The sequence below is a fragment of the Crocuta crocuta genome, unplaced genomic scaffold, assembly GCF_008692635.1.
Source record: "Crocuta crocuta isolate KB4526 unplaced genomic scaffold, BGI_CrCroc_1.0 scaffold26, whole genome shotgun sequence".
Classification (NCBI taxonomy): Eukaryota; Metazoa; Chordata; class Mammalia; order Carnivora; family Hyaenidae; genus Crocuta; species Crocuta crocuta.
This window is the reverse complement of record NW_027532249.1, coordinates 17,809,570-17,822,197: the sequence shown is the minus strand read 5'-3', so window position 1 is coordinate 17,822,197 and position 12,628 is coordinate 17,809,570.

Here is a 12,628-nt window from a genome sequence, read left to right as displayed (position 1 = left end):
AAGGATGATAAAGAACATTGGCAAAAATTTTAGATTTGTAAAAATGAGCATGAGCAATTCTCTGGACACAATTTAAATTCATTTTTGGAATACCATACCCATCACAAGGGGCTGTTGCAAATCATTATTTTTTTAATGTTTATTTATTTATTTTTGAGAGAGAGCACGAGTTAGGGAGGAGTAGAGAGAGAGAGGGAGACACAGAATCTGAAGCAGGCTCCAGGCTCTGAGCTGCCAGCACAGAACCCAACACTGGGCTTGAAACCACAAACGGTAAGATCATGACCTGAGCTGACATCCAACGTTTAACCAACTGAACCACCCAGGTGCCCCACAAATTGTTATTTTTTTAATTATTAAATTATATGATTTTAGTCTTGCTTAAGACTAGTATCATAAAGTGAATTTGCAAAGCATATAGTAGAAATCTATTAGCGCTAAAGGTATATTATTTTTAAAAGGCAGAGGATGAATTCACATGGCAAATATTTATATTGACAGGTCAGATTCCAGTCACTATAAAGACTATTACAACATTAGCCTTCCCATGGAATCTCTAACAATTGCTTGTTCAGCAATAATAAAAATGCTCCACTGAAATTCTTGAAAGGTTATGACAAGTTTAAAGAAGTTCAACTTTGCGGTGATAAGCAGAACTGTGTAGATTCTGAAGTTTGGTTTGATGTAGTGCTACCTACCTATGTTGCCACTGGCAATCTTTCCAGAGATTACATCTTTCATTCTCTCCCCTTGTCCCCATTCCTAGAGCTAAGGCCTTCATTCAGGCCACCCTCATCGCTCACCTAGATGAATGCCGGCCCCTCACTAGCTTCTCTGCCTCTAGCCCTGCACACTTTCCACACCGCAGCCAGTGTGAGCTTTCTAAAGTGTTATTCCTTTCCTTCTGTTCTCATTCTCCTCATTGCTTTTGGAATAAAGTTCAGGTTCCTTAAAACAACGGATAAGACACCTGCTAACATTTGCAGCCTCATGTTACTCACTCGTATTATATGCACTTGCCACACTGAGCTACTTCCCATCCTGCAAACATGCTGTGATCTCTCTCACTCCCGGATCTCCTAGACATGTTTTTTTTTTAGTTTTTTAAAAATGTTTGTTTATTTCTGAAGGGGAGAGGAACAGAGCATGAGCAGGGGAGAGGCAGAGAGAAAGGGATACTCAGAATCTGAAGCAGGCTCCAGGCTCTGACCTGTTAGCATAGAGCCCGAATCAGGGCTAGAACTCAAGAGCCCTGAGATCATGATCTGAGCCGAAGTTATACGCTTAACCGAATGAGTCACTCAGGCGCCCTTCATTGTGTTTTCTTATGACCAAAAATAAGTCCCTTTTCCCTCATTCCCCCTCTTTCTTTCTCACCCCACTATTCAAATTTGAATTCAGCTGCCACTTGCAGAACTTTCATTGGTTCTCTCTGACCACCGTCCCTTCTGTCTCCTTATAGCATTTCTTACTAAAACATGACTGCCTCTCATTGCTTTCCTCCAGCAGATGTTCAGGGCCTTCAGGCCTTGTACTCTCATGTCATCCTCACCAAACATCGTGGGAGGGGCATGGGAACCCCAATAAATATGTTTAATGAGTGGGAAATATATGATTAAATAAATTAATCAGGCTGTGACTCTGCTCTCTTATCTGTTCAATAATGTGACTGAATTGGATATAGATCTATTCTTTAGTAGATAAAGCCTGGCTTTATGATTTCTTTCTGGCAAGTCAGGACTTGGGTAGAGTGGCATTCTAAAACTGAGTCCATTGAGGAAAGTTTAATAAGCAGATGATTTATAAAGATGTGGGCAATTCTTAAGAAAATCATCTAGGAATAGTGTAGAACCCCAGGGCTACTGGAAACCATTGAAGGGGGCGGAGTTAGCACCTGTAGGCCCAGAGGAGAGCAGGAACAGAATGGTCCGTGGGCCCAGAGCTGGCAGCAGGCTATTGGGGTGGGGTAGCTCCCAGGAGCCCTGACCTTTGGAAGAACATTTTCGCACCCTCCCCCCAAGACAACCTGGAAGAGAGAGAGCCAAGGGAATAAAGCTCTTCTCCCCTTTCGCTTCTTGCTCTCTGATCTCCTGTGTCAGCATCTCATCGGAAGAACGTAGCTGGAAGCTGTAGATCAAGGAGCTTTGCTGATAGCATTTCATACACGTCCGTGCTCGACACAGAGCAGGATGAGGAGGGCGACATTGCGGATGTGGGGAGGGGGCAGACAGAAAATATTCACTATAATGATATAATACATTGAGAGTTAGCCAAAAGTAAGATTTTTTTAAACAATGCACCAGGACAGTGAATTGTTGTGTGGGCAAAATTCTAAGTAAATGCAGAGAAAAGCCAGATGGGATCAAGTATTATAATCAGTAAGTTTCAACAAAATTAAAATAATCTGATCTTCTAATGCAAGAGTTAAAATTACTTTGCCTCATATACTCCTTTTGTGCCCTATTTATAATCTTCCCCTTCCTGATCTAAACACCATATGGTAATGCAATTCCATCACCCTTCAAGTCACTTTCCTTGAAACCATTGCTATGTCCTTACGTTCTAGAAAATTGCAAACATTGCAATTACATTATAGGCATTGCAAACTGTATTTAAACTAATAGAAGAAATTAGGGATATTGAATAGGGTAGACTGTGGAATACTGCAAGTCTAGATTGCATGAAAATTGTCAGGTTCAAGGCTGAATACAGCTCAGTGAAATTCAATCTCCATCATTGAAAATTTAAATATCTTTCCTTTTAATTTTTACATGTTTTACTACCTGTCATGGCCTGAGTTGTGCTCTCCCACCAATTCATATGTCGAAAAACCCTAAAACCCAGGACCTCAGATGCCTGTATTTGGAAATAGGGCCTTTAAAAGGTAATTAACTTAGAAAGAGATAAATAGGGTTGGCTTTCATTTGCTATAACTGGTATCTTTAAAAGAAGAGGACTTTGAGACACAGACAGGTACAGAGGGAAGACCATGTGAAGACATAGGGAGAAGATGGCCATTTATAAGCCAAAGAGAGAAGCCTCAGAAGAAATCAACAGTGTGAACACCTTGATCTCAGACTTGCAGCCTTCAGAATTGTGAGAAGACAAATATTGCTTGTTTAAGCCACCAGGTCTGTGGTTCTCGGGTCTGGCAACTTAAGCCAGCACACCCCTGTCACATCTCTTGCAATTTTAAGCTGATATATGTCCTACATAACTCGAGGATGCATTTTCTCCCACGAATTATGTTGGCTCTAAGGGTTTTGGACAGCCCAGGATTTTATAACATGATTAAAACAAACTGCAAAATAGTGAAAAGGATCCCAAATCCCAGGAACACAGCCAGCATTCTTTGGGCGATGAGCTCAGGCCTGTGTTTCCTGTTACCAGAGAGTCTGTGGGATCCACTTCATGGGTTGAAGTTTCTTCAATAAAGAGTGAAACCACGCAAGTCCCTGAGACTGCTGTTCTTTCAAGGTGTAATGGTCCAGAGAGATCCAGAATTATGGTAGGACTGCCAATGATAAAAAGTGACGAAACCTTGAAAAATCGTCCCTCTAGAGGTTACTTTTGCCCAATGAGAGATTCATTCATTATCATAGGCAAAACCTCACCAGAATTAATTATAGGACTGATCCTGAATGTTATCATGTACCTGAAGGGTGATTTATAAATTCCCTTAAATGATATAAGCTAGAAACTTGAGATATTTGTGTACCTGTTTGTGTGTGTACTTAAGGGTCCTCACATTATGATAAATAAGCTAATTATTTCCACACACCTAGAGTCAGGCCCATATAGAAAATTTTCCTCAAGGAGAAACCATTCTACTTTAAAAGATGTTCCAATCCATGAAACAAGAATACAACTGCTATATTAATTCAAATGATCATTTATCTAAATTCACTATCAATAAATATAAATCTGACTATGCTTAAAGCCCATTAGTGGCTTCCCACTGCACATAAAAGAAAGTGTGAATATCTTATGTCCCACAGCCCTCCATGAACTGGGCCCTCCTGCTTCTTTAGCCTCAGTTCATGATGTCTCAACTTCCATAGTCCATTGACTTCCTTTCTATTCTCTAACCATACCAAACTCTTTTTCATCTCAGGGCTTTTGCATATGCTGATCCTTCTGCCAGGAAAACTGTTCCTTAGGCTTTTGGCTTTGTTTACTCTTAATCTTTAAGGACTCAGCTCAAATATTATCTCTTTTCTTGACCTTAGCACCCTCTTTCCCCTATTAACTATCATACAATCCTGGTTATTTCCTTCATGGAAACTTCCAGTCTTTACGTAGGCATGTTTTTCTTGTATACATGCTCAGTGTCTTTTTCCTACTAGAGTGTTAACAGCATAGAGGCTCATTTCTCTTGTTTACATGCCCAAGCAATTATGGGCATGGGAAGCATTTAATAAGTATTTGGTAAATAACTGAATAAAAGATATGCTTTTTATATGTACAATATTATATAATCCTTGATGCTATCACTCTTAGCCCATTTTCCTTAAAATCTTTTTCAGTTTTTAAAAAATCTTGAAGATACAGCTTAAATAGTACTAGATTATTTGGTCTTTTCCATGGATCTTTTTTCTTTTTTTTTTTTTTTACAAATAGTTTATTGTCAAATTCGTTTCCACATAACACTCAGTGCTCATCCCCACAAGTGTCCTCCTCCATGCCCATCACCCCCTCCCCCCCACATCCATCAGTCCTCAGTTTTTGTCAGCATTCAAGAGTCTCTCATGATTTGCCTCTCCCCCTTGTTCCTCCGTCAAGTTCCTCCTAATCCTCCTATACGTGCAAACATATGATATTTGTCCTTCTCTGCCTGACTTATTTCGCTCAGCATAACACCCTCAAGGGCCATCCATGTTGCTACACGTGGCCAGATTTCATTGTTTCTCATTGCCATGTAGTGTTCCATGGTATAGATAAACCACATCTTCTTGATCCATTCGTCCGTTGATGGACACTTAGGCTCTTTCCACGTTTTAGCTATTGTGGAGAGTGCTGCTATGAACTCCATGGATCTTATTTTTAAGTTGATCTTATTTTATTTGATTCTGCCAATAAACAAATCATGCTTGCCTACAGTACACCAGACACTCAATATGACTATGTTTCTTACCAATTCTCTTTCCATTTTCCATAGATTCCTGAGATGATGCAGCTCAGAACTGGGCAGAACAACTGGTAAGGATACTCCTGGGATTAGCCTACCCTCAAGAGGTTTATCTATAAATTGGAGATAGCAATACCAAACCTCTACATTTCTAATTTTGTTGTTGGTGGTGTTCTGTTTTCATTTACTTCTTTCCTAGCAGCAATTTACATATATACAGTGGATAAAAGTCATAAATTATTATGCCATATCCTAGTTAGTTTTCTGTTTTCCTGCAGGTGAGAAATATGGTGTGAGGACAATCATTTTTCCCACACAGCTCCAATGTAAAATTTAAAACAAATGTTTAAAAGGGGCCGGTTTAATCTGCTAAGGTGACAGACTACCTAAGGCAGGCCATGGTACCTATAAATATTTGCTAGTTCTTTCCATCAACAGACAGCTTTCTACATATTTCAGAAAAATATGAATTACAAACTCTTGGCTTTTCCTTTCCTTCCTATCTCCATGCTTTTTCACTGTTTGTAAAGATCATCGCTCAGCTGAGCTCTGATCATCCTAGAAGCTGGAGACTTCCATGTGTTCACCCCCTATGGTAATTCATTATGGTGAAAGGTAATACTCCAGTATTGCATTTAATCTGAAGGATGATTTAAAAGCTTATAGTGAGGGAGTGCCTGTTGAACATTCCATTTTTATACTTTAATTCCTGGTATTTACCATATTTGCAGTAGTCAGATTGGGACATATTTGTTTCTACGCCCTTAAGATAAAGGCTTTGCTCTCCTTCCAGCTTCGTCACCCGGAGACACATTTCACTTTTCTCTTTTCACTATGAAAGTCTCCATTCAGCTTTACAGCAGACATGGGCAAGCTCCCAAGTTGGGGAAGATAGTCACATATCTAACCCAGAGGTATAGACAGTGTTCAAAAGATAATATACTGGTATTTATTCCTTTGTTTTCAGTGCTGGTTGAAAAAAAATAACAAGAGAGTTCTGTAGTTTCAGGACATTTGCATAATGTGTAAGTGATTTAGTACTTCATGAAGTGTAGTCAAACGAGGCTGAAAAATGCAGATTGAACATCCATGTGCGGATTCATTAAACAGTCCCTCCCATCAAAATGAAGAATAAAACATAAAAGATGTATCAGCTGTGATGTTGTGAAAGCTTCTAAAATGGTCACTCAGTGTTGAGAAATTATGCGAAATCAATAACTATACTGCAGATTTACTCTGCATGGAGGGTGTCTCAAAATAATATTGGTATTTTGAAATTAAGAACTAAAGTGCTTAGCACAGTGGCTAAAACATAGAGCACGAAACCAGAGAGGAGAGAGAAGATGAAGCACATAAGAGATCTTGAGGTAACAGTGATATTATATCATGGAGATATTCCTAATATTTTAACAATCAACTTGTAAATGCTTAAATCTATGATTCTGCATGAACTTACATATGACAAGCTTTGGAAGGAGTTGCATAAAGATATATTTCTCCTTGAAAAGTTTATTCTTGGGTGGGAATGTGTGCTAATAATGTGTTGAAGGATGGACTTTAGCAAGCACTCATATCCAGAACTTGTTTACTTTTACCTTAATAGCTAAGGTTCAAGTTGCTTTCACCATTATAAACAGAAATGATGTCTTTTTTTTCCCTAAAATAAGTCAGTCTTTCAAGTTTTGAATTCCACTGTCATTACTTCTTGCAAATACAAAAGCAAAAGGTAAATAATAGATATTAACTTCTTTCTGTTCCTCTTTCCTAAGAACTAGGGAAGAATTTTTTAATTCCTTTTTTTTTAATGCAAGAGGGGAAAAATAAACTGAAATAAACCAAATAGGCAAAGTGTTTAGAATAGCCATGCACTGATATGTTAACATAGATTCAGCTGTAAGTAACTAAATAAAGAACTTGTGTCAGGGTGGCTCAGTTGGTTACACTTTTGACTTTGACTCAGGTCGCGATCTCACAGTCCATGGGTTCAAGCACTTTGTGGGGCTCTGTGCTCACAGCTTGGTGCCTGCTTTGGATTCTGTGTCTTCCTAGTTCTCTGCCCCTCCTCCACTCATGCCCTATCTCTTTCTCTCTCAAAAATAAAAATAAACATGAAAAATAAATAAATAAATAGCATGTGTCTAACAACCCCTGAATTTGTTCTGTTTTTAGCTATTTTGAGTAGCAACTTCAGAAAATAATTTTTCTAATACCTTGCTGATCTTATATACTAAATTTTATGAGCCTACCAAATATAAGATTTCTTAAATGTTATGCTTCTTTTTCATCTTATACCTTAGTTTTCAAAAATTACTTTTTACCTTCACTTAAAAAAGTCTTCCTGTTAACAATACACATTTTGAATGAACAGTCAACAGAAAGGCTAGGACAGTCACCATGTCTGAGTCCCTCAGGGCTGAAATGATATTAGATTTGGTGAGGTGAACCGTATATCACAAATACTCCCAGGGCTGGACAAGGAAATATTTCATTGCATAGGAGGGGCGGATTTAGAATTACTCTCTGCCCTCAAATGCCATATTTTATCTTAGGATACATCATTGACATACTCTCTTGATTTCATCACATCTCTTAAAAGCTTGCTTGCTTTTTTCCTCCCTTTCAAATGCACACTCACACACACACATTCACACATCATTGAGTAGAAATCATATAAAGTAATTTTAATTCTTCCTTTTCTTTTATTCCAGTAAATCTTCCTTTTTGTTCCTGTAAGCTTAGTTAGCATTTCTAAATTTAATGATATGTGATGTGAATCCATTAGTTACCACTTTATTAAAAGGGACCACATTTTATTAATTTTTGTATCCATGGCACCAACGCGGAATACGCACACTGACTAGACAGCCATGCTTGGTGAATTAACTAGTAAAATATTTCTCAAGAAATCTCCATCACTCATTCTTTCCTAGGTACTGTTGAAATTTACAGGATGGAAGGCCCCTCATCAATTCAGACCGTTGCAAATTATTTTTTATTTTCACTTGGGGTCTCGAAGTCATCTGTCAATACCTTGACCACCCATTTCAGAAACTGAAGCCCACTTGAGAAAATAAAAAATGTATATGTCCACATATTGTCTTAGAGAAAAGTTTTGCTATTCAAATCACCTGGCAAAAATCATCAAAGATGTAAAATATAATTTCTTTATACAAAGACACACTTATATTTCCACATTTGATAAATTTCCAATTTTGGTTTTTCTGTATATAAACATGATATAAATTCTTCAAAAAACTTCATTGCTTAGGACTTAGAAGTGACCATTGGAAAGGTTTTGTTTTTTGTTATTTTCTAAAGGAAATTCATACTTGTTTAGTTTAAGAAATGACATACATAACTTCCCTAGGGACTTTGGTTTTCCTAAAATAACTGCAAGCAGTTCTTATTCAATCAAGCAATCAATACATAGTTATTGACCTGCTCTATTTACTAAGACTGTTAGGTGCTGACTATTCTAATTTATTTGACCTTGAATCATTGCTGTATTTGGGCAGTATATGTACAGTAATAATGGCAACACATCTTGTTTCATTTTTATTTATTTATAATTATATCATAATTATAATATTTTAGTTTTTCTGTTGGACCAACATTCTTTTTTCATATAAAGGTTTTCATTCTTTAGGGGTCACAGTTCTTCCTCACTTACTATTAATCCTGTGCTTTCTCCATGTATTTTCCCCTCTGCATTTCTTTTCTTTTTCAATGTTTTTCCGAATATTTAATTTGTACTTTAATTATATATATTTGATCCTTGATATTTTTCTTAATTTTTAAGGAAATAGTCTCTTCTCTAAAAAAAAAATGTTAAAGACATTGCTCACAGAGCCAAGTCTCTTTTCTTTTTTTCCCCATTACATTATAACTTTGGTCTACCTCAAACTGCAAAATTTACTACACTGTAGCAGTAGCTAAATCATTATACTTCCAGACTCCTCCTTGACTGTAAAATTTTAATGCTTTGTCCTTAGCCCTATTTATTCCTGATACGAAAATAGGATGTTTTCCTCTTAAATTTCAGAAAGGAAGTTCGACTTCGTACCGATCTGCATCCTGTATACCAACTTCACGCCATCAGTACCACATTTCTCTAGTGTGTTCCCATTTTCGTTTTGAATTTCTTCTACTTAAAAAAAAAGCCTACACTAGCCTTTTATTTTGTGATTAGACTTTGCATTGGGTGTCACTATGCAGATAAACTGACACGTGAAGTTGAATAATCAGCTGATTAGCTTACTCAAAATAAGTGATCATGACCAGATATTGCAGAGCTCTAGAAGGTGGAAGAATTCTAGGCCTGTCCAGTTCAATGACCTCAAGGACTACAGATGATAAAACAGAGCCCAGGGAGAGAAGACTTATTCATCTTCATAGGTCTAAATCCTGTTTTCCAGCACTTTTTCCCTTTTCATCTCACTAGCTTAAGCTTTTAAAAAAACCATTTTAAACCCCTTTTTCCTTAAAAGTTGTTTATTTTTCTTTTTGCCCCAGAAAAGCCTGGATAAAATGTCTTCTATCATCTATTACAAGAGGTCTGCTATTCGCCCCTTCTGGCTTAGTGGGAAAGCTTGTGTTCCCTTGCTTGTTAATCAACATACATCATGTTCTTTCATTATTTTTCTTGTTTTACTCCTGCTGAAAAGAATAACAGCAAGAGAAGTTCCTGTAGCTACTGGACTATCCTCTATTGACTCATGTAAAAGTACTTCTTTCCAAGTAAATACATCTCTGCTTTCCCTCAACAAAACAGTTGGAGCCAAAAATAAGATGGTTTAGAGGCATATACAACCCTCATATGGCCTTATACATTGTGCTTAATGTATTTCTGCTGAATTATTACTTTGGCCATTCATTAAGGCAAGTCACCATTGAGAAGTGCATGGCTAAAGAAAAATACAAACTTAACAGTAGTAAGAGATATCCCACAATAGTACTGTACTCACACCTAAAGTAGCTTTTTTGTACATATATATAATTTTTTTAATGTTTATTTATTTTTCAGAGAAAGAGAGAGAGAAAGTGAGAGCAGGGAAGGGGCAGAGAGAGAGGGAGACACAGAACTCAAAGCAGGCTCCAGGCTCTGAACTATCAGGATAGAGCCCAACACGGGGCCCAAACTCACGAGCCGAGATATCATGACCTGAGCCGAAGTTTGATGCTCAACCCACTTGAGCCACCCAGGCTCCCTTAAAGTAGCTTTTTTGCACATAACAGATACCAGAAAAATACCCTTCTTTACTCATTTCCTACCCTCTACCCCTGTTTTCCTTACACATATCTTTCACAAAATATGAGCAGCTTGCTGGGCTCATTCTTAATGCTATTACTTATATTTTCAAAGTCAAGTTTGACTGCATTTCTTATGCTTTAGTACAATAATTATCTGCCCTATGATGGTGAAGTCCTTCCACAAAAGCACTCATGATTTGATGCAGAAATTCCTTTTATGACTATAATTGTTACTAACCTACACATTAACGGATCAATGATCCAGAAGCTTCATACTCACCCAGAAATAGTCAATAGTTAAACATTTTAAGGCATTCAAGGAACTAAACAAAATTAATAGACTAGAGTTTAGAAACATGCTGTGAACCAATGTTTCAGAAATAATTCACTATGTAAAATTAAATTAGTTTAACTGCAAAATTTAAAAAACATGGCAGTATTTTCACTTAACCATATAACTCCCAGTCAAATGGCATGAGAAAATGTATCTTATGATGCTTGGTATTCACTCAGGTGATTCTTTGATCCTTTATTCATCAACCTTGGATATTAAGAAAATTCAATCTTCTTAGTCATTTAAAATATTTTTAATGGATTTGGACAAAAGATCAGGAGTAGCTCATAGTTCTAAGTGTTTGATCTGGTATGATAGATAAATGAAATAGAGTCTAATCCAACAATGGATTGGCAATGCCTAGCAGCAAACCCATCAAGCAAATGCAACCTGAAGTTGACCTACCATGCCCAGTTCCCCCCATGAGCTACAAAAAGAATTTGGGAATAATAAAATTATAATGATATTCTTGCTCTACTCCCTTATTTTGCGAATGAGAAGGTACAGGTGACATAAGTTGTCTGACTTTCCTCAGTCAAGAAGCTGAAAGTCCAGCTCCTCTGAGCCAGGCTGCAATTTCTTCACTGCTCTATGGAATGATGGTTACAATTCCAAGAGTTCATAGAACATGGAATGACACCCGTCACTGAAAGTGACTAAGTTAAACTGGTTAATTCATTCAACAAGCACTCATCAATTGCCTACCAATTAAGTCAGCTTAGGGACTCCATCTTGCTTCTTTCAAAATCCAACTTCAGGAAAAGAGGTTCACTCTAGTGGTAAATAAGAACCTTCACTGCATGGAAGACAGACATGATCGGAGCTAAATATTAATAACAAGCCAGCAGACATACAAATTAAAAATAAAACTCTTAGAAAAAAAAAATCAGGCTCTGTTTCAAAGAGACCTGAATCAGGCAAGCAATTCCTTTAATAGCATTTCCTCAGTGAACCAAAGTTCTTACCACCCCATGTTATTTCTAAGCCACCAGTAAGAGTAAGGCCAACTGAAACTACAGACACTTGGTAACAGGTCAGTTTGAAAAAAATATAGATTCTAATCTAGCAGTACGGTAGGCCTAACCACTTACTACTTTTAAAACGTCTTCTTTAATTAATTAAAAACTGCTTAAATCAACTCCCAGTCAAGGGTTTTGTCCATTTTATTTACTCTAGTTTGATCAAATTGCTGTTAGCATAATGTACGGAACTAATTTTTTAAGTCTTTTAAAGATTTAATCTTTTTAGGGGCGCCTGGGTACGTGGGTTCGAGCCCTGCGTTGGGCTCTGTGCTGACAGCTACTTCAGAGCCTGGAGTCTGCTTCAGATTCTGTATCTCCTTCTCTCTCTGACCCTCCCCTGTTCACGCTGTCTCTCTCTCTCAGAAATAAATTTTAAAAAATTTAAAAAGTTATTTAAAGATTTAATCTTTTTAAATCTTGACGAACCCTCAGTTCGTTTCTTTTAATGATAAAAGAAAATGCATCCCAGCCTTGGTCTTTGCAAAGCCCTTTGCAAACTGCCCACTTCAGCTTGCTGGGTTTTGAAATGCGTGGCCTGAGAGATCTCTGAGGTCTGGAATATACTAAGTGGTCACTCTGCTCTTTTTGAAGGAAGCCCTTGCCTTACACAAAACTGCTACTGAACTCACCCCTAGCACATATTCCTGAACTGCACCTACCGACCTACCATAATCAATATGTGCATGTGTGCATATAAATATATAAAATGTTTATATATATATAAATATATATAATAAGCGAAGCACAAGAAATTCGAAGACTTTGAAGTCAATGTTTGCAATAACCTACTAACCTATTGATTTGTCCTTCGGGTGTTTGTAGAACACCTGGGAAAGGACTCTGAGACGGGGCAGGGGTGAGGAGGGGAAGGTGAACTAGGAAAGGGCGAGGAGG